Raw genomic sequence first — 10426 nt, forward strand, 5'->3', positions numbered from 1 at the left:
TCAGAGCACACTATGGGCTCTGGCCCAAAGACTTGGTGGAAAGCATGACTGCACCTCTGACTACACTGACCATTTTCTCTTCTCCTGATGTGTTTCTGAGAAGACTGAGGGTTGCTCCCTATATGTCTCTTTTGGAAGGGATTAAAGACAGATTTACCTCTGGTCAAAACCACTATTGCAAATAACATTCTACAGCTCAATGCTCATAATAATCATATAATCATATAACTCATATAATCAGCAGTTGGTATTGATCTGCATCTCCATGTCCAATTACTATGAAAGCATTTGTTTGAAGATACAAAAATTCTTGGCTCTGGTGGAGTCATTAAAAATAATCTGCATCAATTTTTATGGAGACAGCGTTTCCCCCAAATCATGAGAGACTCTTCTGCTTTGTATGGACAGATGGCATTTGGATGGAATGACTGCCTTCATCACATGTCATTACAGTAAAGCCTAACAAAGGTGCTCTATACATAATCTTAAGACATGCAAATTTTCAGTAGCCATGACTTTAAGGGTCTTGGACAGAAATGATGTCTGAATAGCCCAGGGGTGTTTTTTCCAGATGGCTCTGACACTCCATGCTTCCAGACTGACACTTCACTTGTACTCAATTTAAATAGCAGGTGCATTTGCAAATTGAGTTCATCATCGGTTTATATTTTGTATCCACTATATCCATGTTTTTTTAAATCTCACTGTTTCTAGTTAAATCTGTATTATTACATATGCTTTACCTGTATTTCACTCAATAGGCACACTCTTCTTCTATGGAGTGTGCTGCTTCTGAAAACTTAATGATGGACTAAGATCCAAAAGTGTGCAAACCAAAAGGCCCCTGATTTGCATTTAAATATCATTTCCGTGCTTTACTCAATGATTAGTCACCTGAAACTACTACTTTATGGGAAGTGGCATGTTTTTAAAATGTGAACATATCATAGCATTCTGTGTACAGAACATCAAATGTGAAGCATCAGGATGAATGATCTGACTGGAATTGTTTTATCATCCATTTATTATTGGAGTGCTTGTGCTAGAACTCCCAACAACGTGGATTTAAACAGCACATTTTAAAAGGTTCTTTAAATTACTTCATTAGAAAAAGTAGGGAAGATCTCAATTTTAGACAACAGGAAAATTCAAGTCCAGGATGCTTCACTTCCTTGTCTTGCTCAAATTAACAGTCAAAGGCACCGTCAGCTTGGGGTAGAGATGAATCCCACTTGTCTTCCTTACTAAATAGGTGATTAAAATATGTACACCAAAACAAACTACTTTCACATTTCTTGCAACACAAAAAATACTTCTTTCTGACAGGTTGCAGATACATATTACAGTCATCTCTCTGAAAATTACAGAATGCTGATAACTCCAGAGGGGTTTTTTTTGTGCACAGCCTGCCCTGTTTCCTTTTCAGTATACTCTGAGTCATCAGATGCCTGGTACCCCAGCAAAATTCTTTCAATCCTGCATCACATTATGAAACTGGTGATGTGTTAGAAAAGGATATCATGTTTAATTAATAAAAAACACCTTAAGCGAACACTGGGACTTAGTGATATTCAGTAGTGGAAACATGCAAATTTGCAACAAGTTTTAGATGAAGTATCAGTTATTCTACAGATATTAAAAAAACTAATATCTGCAATCTAATAAAACACCTGTTGCCTTCCCTTTTTTAGCTGTGCTACTTTCAATTTATCTCACTTTCCCAGTATAAGTAGTATGTTAGTAGTGTATGACCTCATTCATGCTAAAATGGTGTTTTCACAGATTGCCAGTCACTATTTAAAAACACACTTTAAATATTCTAGCATATGGAAGATGTTCCAAGAAGATTTTTTTTTTTTAAATAAAGCATTGCCTGAAACTGCAACACAGAACAAAATCACTCACAGACCAACATCCCAAGTCCTGACAACTGGAGCAACCAACAGAGCATTTCAATATTGTTCATGGGTACTACCTTCAGTCTTCTTGCTAGGTAGTATTTTAACACAGGTAAAATAATGTACTTTCCCTCAAGCTGTACAGTCAGAAATGGCTGATCCCTATCAGATTAAATTAAATCATTAACACCAGCATGAAACACACTGAGCACTGACTTGAAAAACAGACCATAAGTAACTTCATAATTAATGGCAAACTGATATGTAACAGCTGAATTCACTTACATAGAACCATACAGATATAATAAAGGAGATTGTTGCAGAGAAATTAAAGAATTGGCTCAGTCAAGGTAATGTGGATTTACAGGAGCTGACCCACCAACTTTACACCTGCCTTAAGATCATCTGGAAAAAACTACATCTTGAATTATTTGAAAACCTGACTGGTGAAAAACTCCAGCCCTTCCACAGCAAACTCCACACAGAAATTGTGAAAAGCTAACTCTGCTGAGAAGCTGAAGCCTTTGAGATATGATGCTGCCAAAGATCCTTGCATAACTCTGCATGAAAAACAAGATGAAAGCTGAAGTTAGAAATATTACTGGAAAAGCTTCCCTATTGTCAGAAATCAACAGGTGCAAACTTACACACTTCACTCACGTTAGTGTAGAGATGGAAATAACCTTTAGAAACTAATTATGGGAAGAATGATGGTGGGTCATCTCAACAGGGAATGATGAAGGAGGATATGCATAGAGAGTGTGCAATAATTCACTGGGAGGTCAGCAGCCAAATGGTCAAAGCCAGCATTGGCTAGCATTGGCTAACTGGAAACGCCAGCACTTACGCAAAAATACATCAATTTTGCTTGCCAATTGTGCTACTAAACCACATTCAAGAGTCCAAAGAGACAAAGATAATTCTCTCATATCTGTGAAAAAGTGGAGTCATCACTCCATTTCAACTGGAGTTGACATTCCATAAGGGAAAGCTTAGCTTACCTTACTTAAGAACTTACCCGAAGAGGACACTACAAGATATTATAGCCTCACTTGTTGATGATGGGTGAAGTCATCATGCTCTTATGGATACATGCATGAGACTTTCAAGTCAACACACTCCTTCATGAAGCTTTGGTGTCATATAAGGAAGAAATCAGCATGTAGAAGAATGTGGCGAAATATCCAGCAGCAGAGCACAGTGGTGCCCCATTATCTCAGCCAGAGATTTCCATAGCCCGAGATAACCTGTAACTCAGCAAGCTTTGCTGTAAACAGTATAGGTCTTTGCCATACAACAAGCTGTCAAAGCCAGGCAGTGTTGAAATAAACATTTTTTAAAGTTCCCTTACAGTTGGGCACTGGAACAGCTCCCCAGGGAAGTGGTCACAGCCTGAAGCCTGCCAGAGTTCAAGAAGTGTTTGGATGATGCACTTGGGCACATGATATGATTCTTGGGTTTGTCCTGTCTAGGGTCAGAAGTTGGACTTCAATGATCTTTGTGGGTCCCTTCCAAATCAGGATATTCAATGAGTCTATTCTATGATACTATGTGAGAGTGACAGGAATGTCACCTTCACTGGGGGGCAGCAGGGAATACTGCTCTTAAATTACCAGAATTACAGGCTCCTGATGAAAATCCTTAAGATTCTTATCTTGCAAAACACAACACCTCTATCTGTGCATAAAGGTTCATCATACCTTGAATTCTGTTCCTTTAGATGAGCAGTCTTAATGATCTTAATGTCTAAAAACTGTCCATTTCAGATGAAGAGTTTTGAAACACAGGGCTGCAGTCTCAAGCACCCATCAATGGCATCATAAGAAAAGCTGTAACATATGTGGGGCAGCACATAGATTTTTTGGGGAAAATTGTACATTTCAGGTTACAATTTAGATCATCAACTTGTCTGCTACTTAAGTATTACAAATCTTCAAACACTGCAAAATTAGAAAATTACTATTGAACTACCTGAAATAAAATTACTCCTATCCCATTCACCCAGTTCCTACAGTTTTACAGCCATAAATAAAATCATGGTGGTTTAAAATGAACAAAGCCAGCTATTAATAAAGCTCACAATTCTTGAAAAGTTGTAGACTGCTGTTTGCACAGAGGACTGGACAGTTTGTATTACCACAGCTTAGCGGTTGATGACATTTGAATTTTATAGCCTTGCTTTCAAAAGTTACAAAAAACATGGCATACAGATATGAGAGGCTGGTTTTGGATTTTAAAAATGCAAAAAAAGTAAGTATGAGAAAACTGTTTCAAATATTTGTCCCTTACAACTTTTTTAACAAACTATAATTTGACGTTAATGATTTTAAAAAAATTAAAATTGAGAAACATTGTCTAATTTCACTTTCTGATGAACCCCTCTTTTTTTAAAGTTCTGGATATCCAAATATTACAAGGTTTTTGCTAGTCTTCTTCACACCTCCATTCACAGTTTTCACCATATTCTCATATAAACCTCCAAAAACTAAGAAATAGATGCAAAAAGTTAAAGCAGCAGGTTCCTATGAGACTGTAAGATGTTATTCAGAGGACTTATTGTTTTCTCCTAGATTTCAGGGAGAAACACTGACAGCACGTATCTGGAATCCTTTAACACAGTCAACTAGAGACAGATGCCCAACAGACTTTAACCTTTTTTTATAGCTGCTGAGAAGTCTGCAGGACGAGTCCTGAGACATTTGAAACTTTCTGAAACCACATATTATAAAACAGGAAAAAAACTGTAAACCCACTTGTTTTAAGAGTTCCCTTATTTTCACCCTACTGATGCTCCTGGAATAATTTATTAAAACTGCTAAGACTGACAATAGTTTATCTGAATAAGCCACATTGTTACTAGCAATTTAACCCACATCATACAAAATTTTTTAATAGTAAAAATACTGTACATGTGACCCTTAATCACATACACTCTGTATTTCACTGTTTCATCTTGGACTGTGACTCTAGTATGTAAAATCAATAATTAGCTTTCAAATTCATAATCCTTTATAAGTCTCATCAGAACAGAACATTTTCTTTTGTAGCTCTTCTGTATGTGCATTTTTCCTCTACTGTGGTACTTAAATAATAATGGTATAGTCTTCAACATAATAGGTTTTTTAGGCAGTAGGTGTGTGTCTGCTGTTCAAACACGATATCACACTTTGGGGACTTAGCATGCAGGATGGGGAACAAGTCCCATGTGATAGTCCCAGTTTTTATTATGAACTCATTCCATGGCTTTTGGCCCTTACTACACTATGGCATGACTCCTTTATTTGTGCAACATGATGTAGCATCTCCTGCTCTGCAGAACTGCACAGCATTTATTCATTAACATTTCTTTAAATACTTCAAGAACCATATAGGAAAGACTGTGCATATTACATAGTGTGAGCTATAGTTCTTAGTTACAGCTAGGAAGGCTTTGCAGTGCAGAAATGAGGGCTGCAAAGGTGTCTTTTGAATTCTTTTGATTCACAACCAAGCATGGATTCAGGCCAGTTTCTGAGCTGCTGGCAGATAGACGCTGACAATGTAGCCAGGAAATAATGGGACACAACTGAAATTCTCCAGGTCATGCTGGTGGGTCATGCTCCATGCTGGCAGCAAGGAGAGTACTCTGCAGACCCTGGGCCAGTAGACTCTCACTGACCTGAGTTCTGGAGAATAAATGGATTTTTCAACAGGCATATTCAGATGACACATGACTAAGAACACTAAAATTAATCCTCAGATAATAATGGGGACAATATGAGAAACAAAATTTGTAGTTACTTGGGCAAGGTCTTTAAAATTATTTAGGCAGAGAAGCAAAGTATTAAAAATTAGAAAAACCTCTGTCTCTGGTTTAGACTATCCTTCGAAAACTTCGGATCGGGCATCTAAGTCAAGACATGACACAGTGAAGAAAGAAGATCACAGAGGTAAGAATACCAAATGGTATGGAAATCTTGCTTTCCTGTTTAGCTGTAATCTTCTGCGCAAGTGAGAGAAGTCCAGGATGAGGCCAATGTTTAACCCAGGACCTGTAGAGCAATGACCTAAGTAGCACTTAGTTGATTAGACACACTCTAATTGATTAGCCTGTGAGATAAGTGAGATAAGCACAATCTCGGGAAAGCTGATATAACTGCTGCTGCTGTTACAAAGAGAATTATTCTGAATGTTCTGCACTATGTGGTTCACAATTCTCTGTTACAGGTATAAGCAGGATTCTCTGCAAACTAGGTATGGTCCCCAGCCTTCCCTCAAGATGCCACCAACATTTTCTTCAATGACCAGGTGTTAGTGTTGTTGGACAAACACAATAATTACACTCACACTTCAGCAGATATTTTTCTATCCCTCATTTTCCATTGCTCAGGTTCCACAGCTCAATAAGCAAACAGAAATTAACATTCAGTCCTTTTTCAAACTTCCCAATAGCTGGTTAAAATTCTACCATCCTAGAATTTGACAAACATGTGCCTACAGATAAGCTGGGGATTTCCATGTGTACAGTAATAGATTTTGGCTGGTGAAAGAGCTGCCAACTGCCAGTAGCCAACCCTTTGACCTTTGGATGGTTCTTCAGCATGGCAATGTTTGTGCAGAATATAAATGGTATAGATGTGTAGCTAAAAAAAGATCAAGGCCAAGCCAAAGTTGTGATTAGACAGTGAGTCCCAAATAACTCCTGGTTATAACACATAGGGACATTTTAGTGATAATTTAATACAGATTAATACATATGTATATTGTCTATATTCCTAGCCACAATGTACATACATATTTTGGCTTTAGTGGTATTCTGGCTTTAAAATATGTAGTTAGCATAAGCATCAATAAAAACACTGTACTAACAGGGCAGTTTCAGAAATCATAGAATCATAGAATATCCTGAGTTGGAAGGGACCCACAAGGATCATCAAAGTCCAACTCCTGGCTCTGCACAGGACAGACCCAAGAATCACACCATGTGCCTGATAGTGTTGTCAGGCTTGGTGCTGTGACCACTTCTCTGGGGAGTCTATTCCAGTGCCCAGCCACTCTCTGGGTGAAAAACCTTTTCCCAATATCCAACCTAAATCTTCCCTAACATGGCTTTATGCCATTCCCCCGGGTCCTGTCACTGGTCACCAAAGAGCAAAGATCAGTGCCTGCCCCTTCTCTTCCCTTCATAAGGAAGCTGCAGACTGCTATGACATCTCCCCTTAGTCTCCTCCAGGCTGAACAAGCCAAGTGACCTCAGCTGCTTCTTGTATAGCTTCCCCTTGAGACCCTTCACCACCTTTGTAGCTCTCCTTTGGATGATAATAGTTTTATATCGTCGTTATATTGTGGCACCCAAAACTGCACACAGTATTCAAGATGAGGCTTCACTAGCACAGAGTAGAGCAGGACCATACTGGCTGGCAATGCTATGCCTGATGCACCCCAGGACACCTGTCACAGCACTGCTGACCCATATTCAACTCATCATCAACCAGGACCTGCAGGTCCTTTTCCCTGCAGCATCACTTTCCCCAGTCTGTCTGTACATCTGGGGCTGCCCTGTCCCAGTTGCGTTATCCAGCACTTGTCTTTGTTAAGCTTCATACAAACATCTGGAGATAGCATAAAAAAGCACTGCCAAAGAGAGACTGCTGCCCTGTCTCCATTCATCTTTCCTGCCAGCACAAGGTTTTTCACAGCTATGTAGTGAGCAGGAAAACTGAAAGCTGGGCAGGCTCATTTCAAGTTAGTCTTGATGCAGATCAGTTCTCTAATCTGATTCATCACATGATGGATTCACCATCCCTGGAGGTTTTCAAGATGGGGCTGGATGTGGCACTTAGTGCCATGGTCTAGTAACAACGGTAGGGTTGGACTCAATGATCTTTGAGGTCTCTTCCAACCAGGTTGATTCTATGATTCTAGGAGGTGCTTGCCCCACTGCTGTTCTTGCTTCCCCTACTTTTGCAGGGGGGGTCTCCTCCCAATGAATTTCATGTTTGGAGAGAGTGAGACTGTTTGTAAAAGTTCAACAAGCACAGCAGTGGTTAAAGACACAGTACTGGCATTCCATTGCCTGTAATAAACTGTAAGCCAGGACTGCTTGGCTGTTTTACTGGACAGAGAGGAGAATTAGAAGGAAAGTGTGAAACCACCCCATCAATGCTCAACCGTGTGGGTGCTTGTGCTGTTGCTGTTAGGTTTGTAATACAAATACACAGCAGTATTATTTCTAAGGCCTTGAACCTCTTGATTTCGTGTGGCACAGAAGCAAAGTTAAAACTTGCCAAACCTAAAGCAGCACCATATTGTTACCAAAAAACGGCAAAGTAAATTCCTTAACACTACTCTGAAGTCTTAAAAAGCAGGCATTCTTTATTGCAGTGCTGGGCACACCCTGCACAAAAGGTATGGCACCTTTTTTCACTAGGGTCATTACATATTCATTAGCCATTTCTTACTTGATACATAAAACATAAGGCTATTTGCATTGGAAGTTGTAGGGTCTCGGGGTCCTCCAGTGGTCATTTCGCCATCTTCCAGGCTTTGTGCATTGTTTGATCTCAGCCTTTGAGGCATGCTCAGTTTACTGATGGCCAGTTCACAGGTATTCTCTAGTTGCTGAGCTGGCTCATTGTAGTTTTACTGCTTTATCTGCTTTAGTTTAGTATGCTAACTTTGTATGTATTTATATTGCTTCCCCAGTTTAATTTTCAAGGCCCCTGTGTTTGATTTGTTCAGACAATGAGACTTGTATTCCATTTATTTAGACAATGAGCTTTATATCCCTTTCATCAATACAGAAGCAGATCCACTGTCTCCTGGCAGGACCTCAGCTACTTGTAGAGGTGGTGAGCCTCCAAAATACTCTTCAGTGTGTTCTGTAGTGAGCATATTACTTGGAATTACCCTGGATAACAAGGACTTCACTGTACTGCATCCAGCTCTGGAGGTCCCTAGCACAGGAAGGATATTGACCTCTTGGAGCAAGTCCATAGGAGGCCACCAAGATGGAGCATCTTTCCTATGAGTAAAGGGTAAGAGAATTGGGATTGTGTTGCAATTGTATTCCAATTGTATTGGAGAAGATAAGGCTTTGGGATGACCTAATTGTGGCCTTCCAGTACCTAATGGGAGCCTACAGAAAGACGGAGAGTTTACAAGAACATGTAGTGCCAGAAGTAGGGGGAATGGCTTCAAACTAAGAGTAGGTTTAATTAGATATCAGGAAGAAACTCTTTACTGTGAGGGTGTGTGTTGCAATTGTATTCCAATTGTATTGGAGAAGATAAGGCTTTGGGATGACCTAATTGTGGCCTTCCAGTACCTAATGGGAGCCTACAGAAAGACGGAGAGTTTACAAGAACATGTAGTGCCAGAAGTAGGGGGAATGGCTTCAAACTAAGAGTAGGTTTAATTAGATATCAGGAAGAAACTCTTTACTGTGAGGGTGGTGTGGTGCTCATGGTACGCAACTGCAACTGGATCATCTTTAAGGTCCCTCCCAACCCAATCCATTTGGTGGCTCTATAGTCTTCCTATCAGTGTGATGCCAAGAAAAGGCTGAAAAAGGACTACTCACAGACTTGTATCTCTGAGTAGCAGGGATTTGTTTATTCAGTGCTGGGCACAAGGGGGATCCCGCCACCAAACTTGTGCAACCAGGGACAAAAACTTCACAGTTTATATACATTACATGCTCATACATATTCATTATTTCCAGGAATGGGTGGTTATTATTATAAATAGTTCTCAGAAATCATTATGATATACTCCTCCTCCGTCTCCTCCCTCCTGGCATCAGTCCCATGGTCCTGGTGGTCGTTTAGTGGTCGTGAAGATGAAGTGCTTCCTCTTCCTCAGTACCCTCTGGACACCCTTATTGTGCAACTGTTTACCCCTTTGTACAGTTTTGCATGCCTTGCTGACCTTGCCTCTATCTTGAACATTTTGTTTCTTCATTCCACACCTTATATGGTCTTAGTCTTCCTCCTACTGCCAAGTTTTGAATCCAGTTAGTTCTACTGCCTTATAGATAAGGTGCATCGTTTCGCCAACCAAGCCAAAACAATACCATGAGTCAAGCTTCTTGTCTGTACTATGCAATCCTTGCTATTTTGCTAATTATCTGAAATAGTACTATTAGTAAAGCTATTCTTTATGCTTTCAGCTTTAACTGTTCAATTCCTGCTTTCAGTCTGCTTCTCGGTATCACCACCCCTTGAAGCATTCAAGGACAAGTTGGATGGGGCTTGAAGCAACTTGGTCTAGTGGAAAGTGTCCCTACCCATGGCACGGAACTGCAACTGGATCATCTTTAAGGTCCCTCCCAACCCAATCCATTTGGTGGCTCTATAGTCTTCCTATCAGCGCACTGTGCTTCCATTTGGCCAAGTCAGGTACGCCCTAAGCGAAACACTTCACTGGCGACTTATGACCAGTGCTCGCCAGGGGTGGCCACGCAGGCTCTGGACTGTCCCTGGGGCTCGCGTCACAGAGCGCAGCCAGCGCAGCGCGGCGGGAATGGCGCGCGGGGCTCGGCGGGTCCC

This window comes from Acanthisitta chloris, unplaced genomic scaffold, assembly GCF_000695815.1.
Source record: "Acanthisitta chloris isolate BGI_N310 unplaced genomic scaffold, ASM69581v1 scaffold8847, whole genome shotgun sequence".
Taxonomy (NCBI): Eukaryota; Metazoa; Chordata; class Aves; order Passeriformes; family Acanthisittidae; genus Acanthisitta; species Acanthisitta chloris.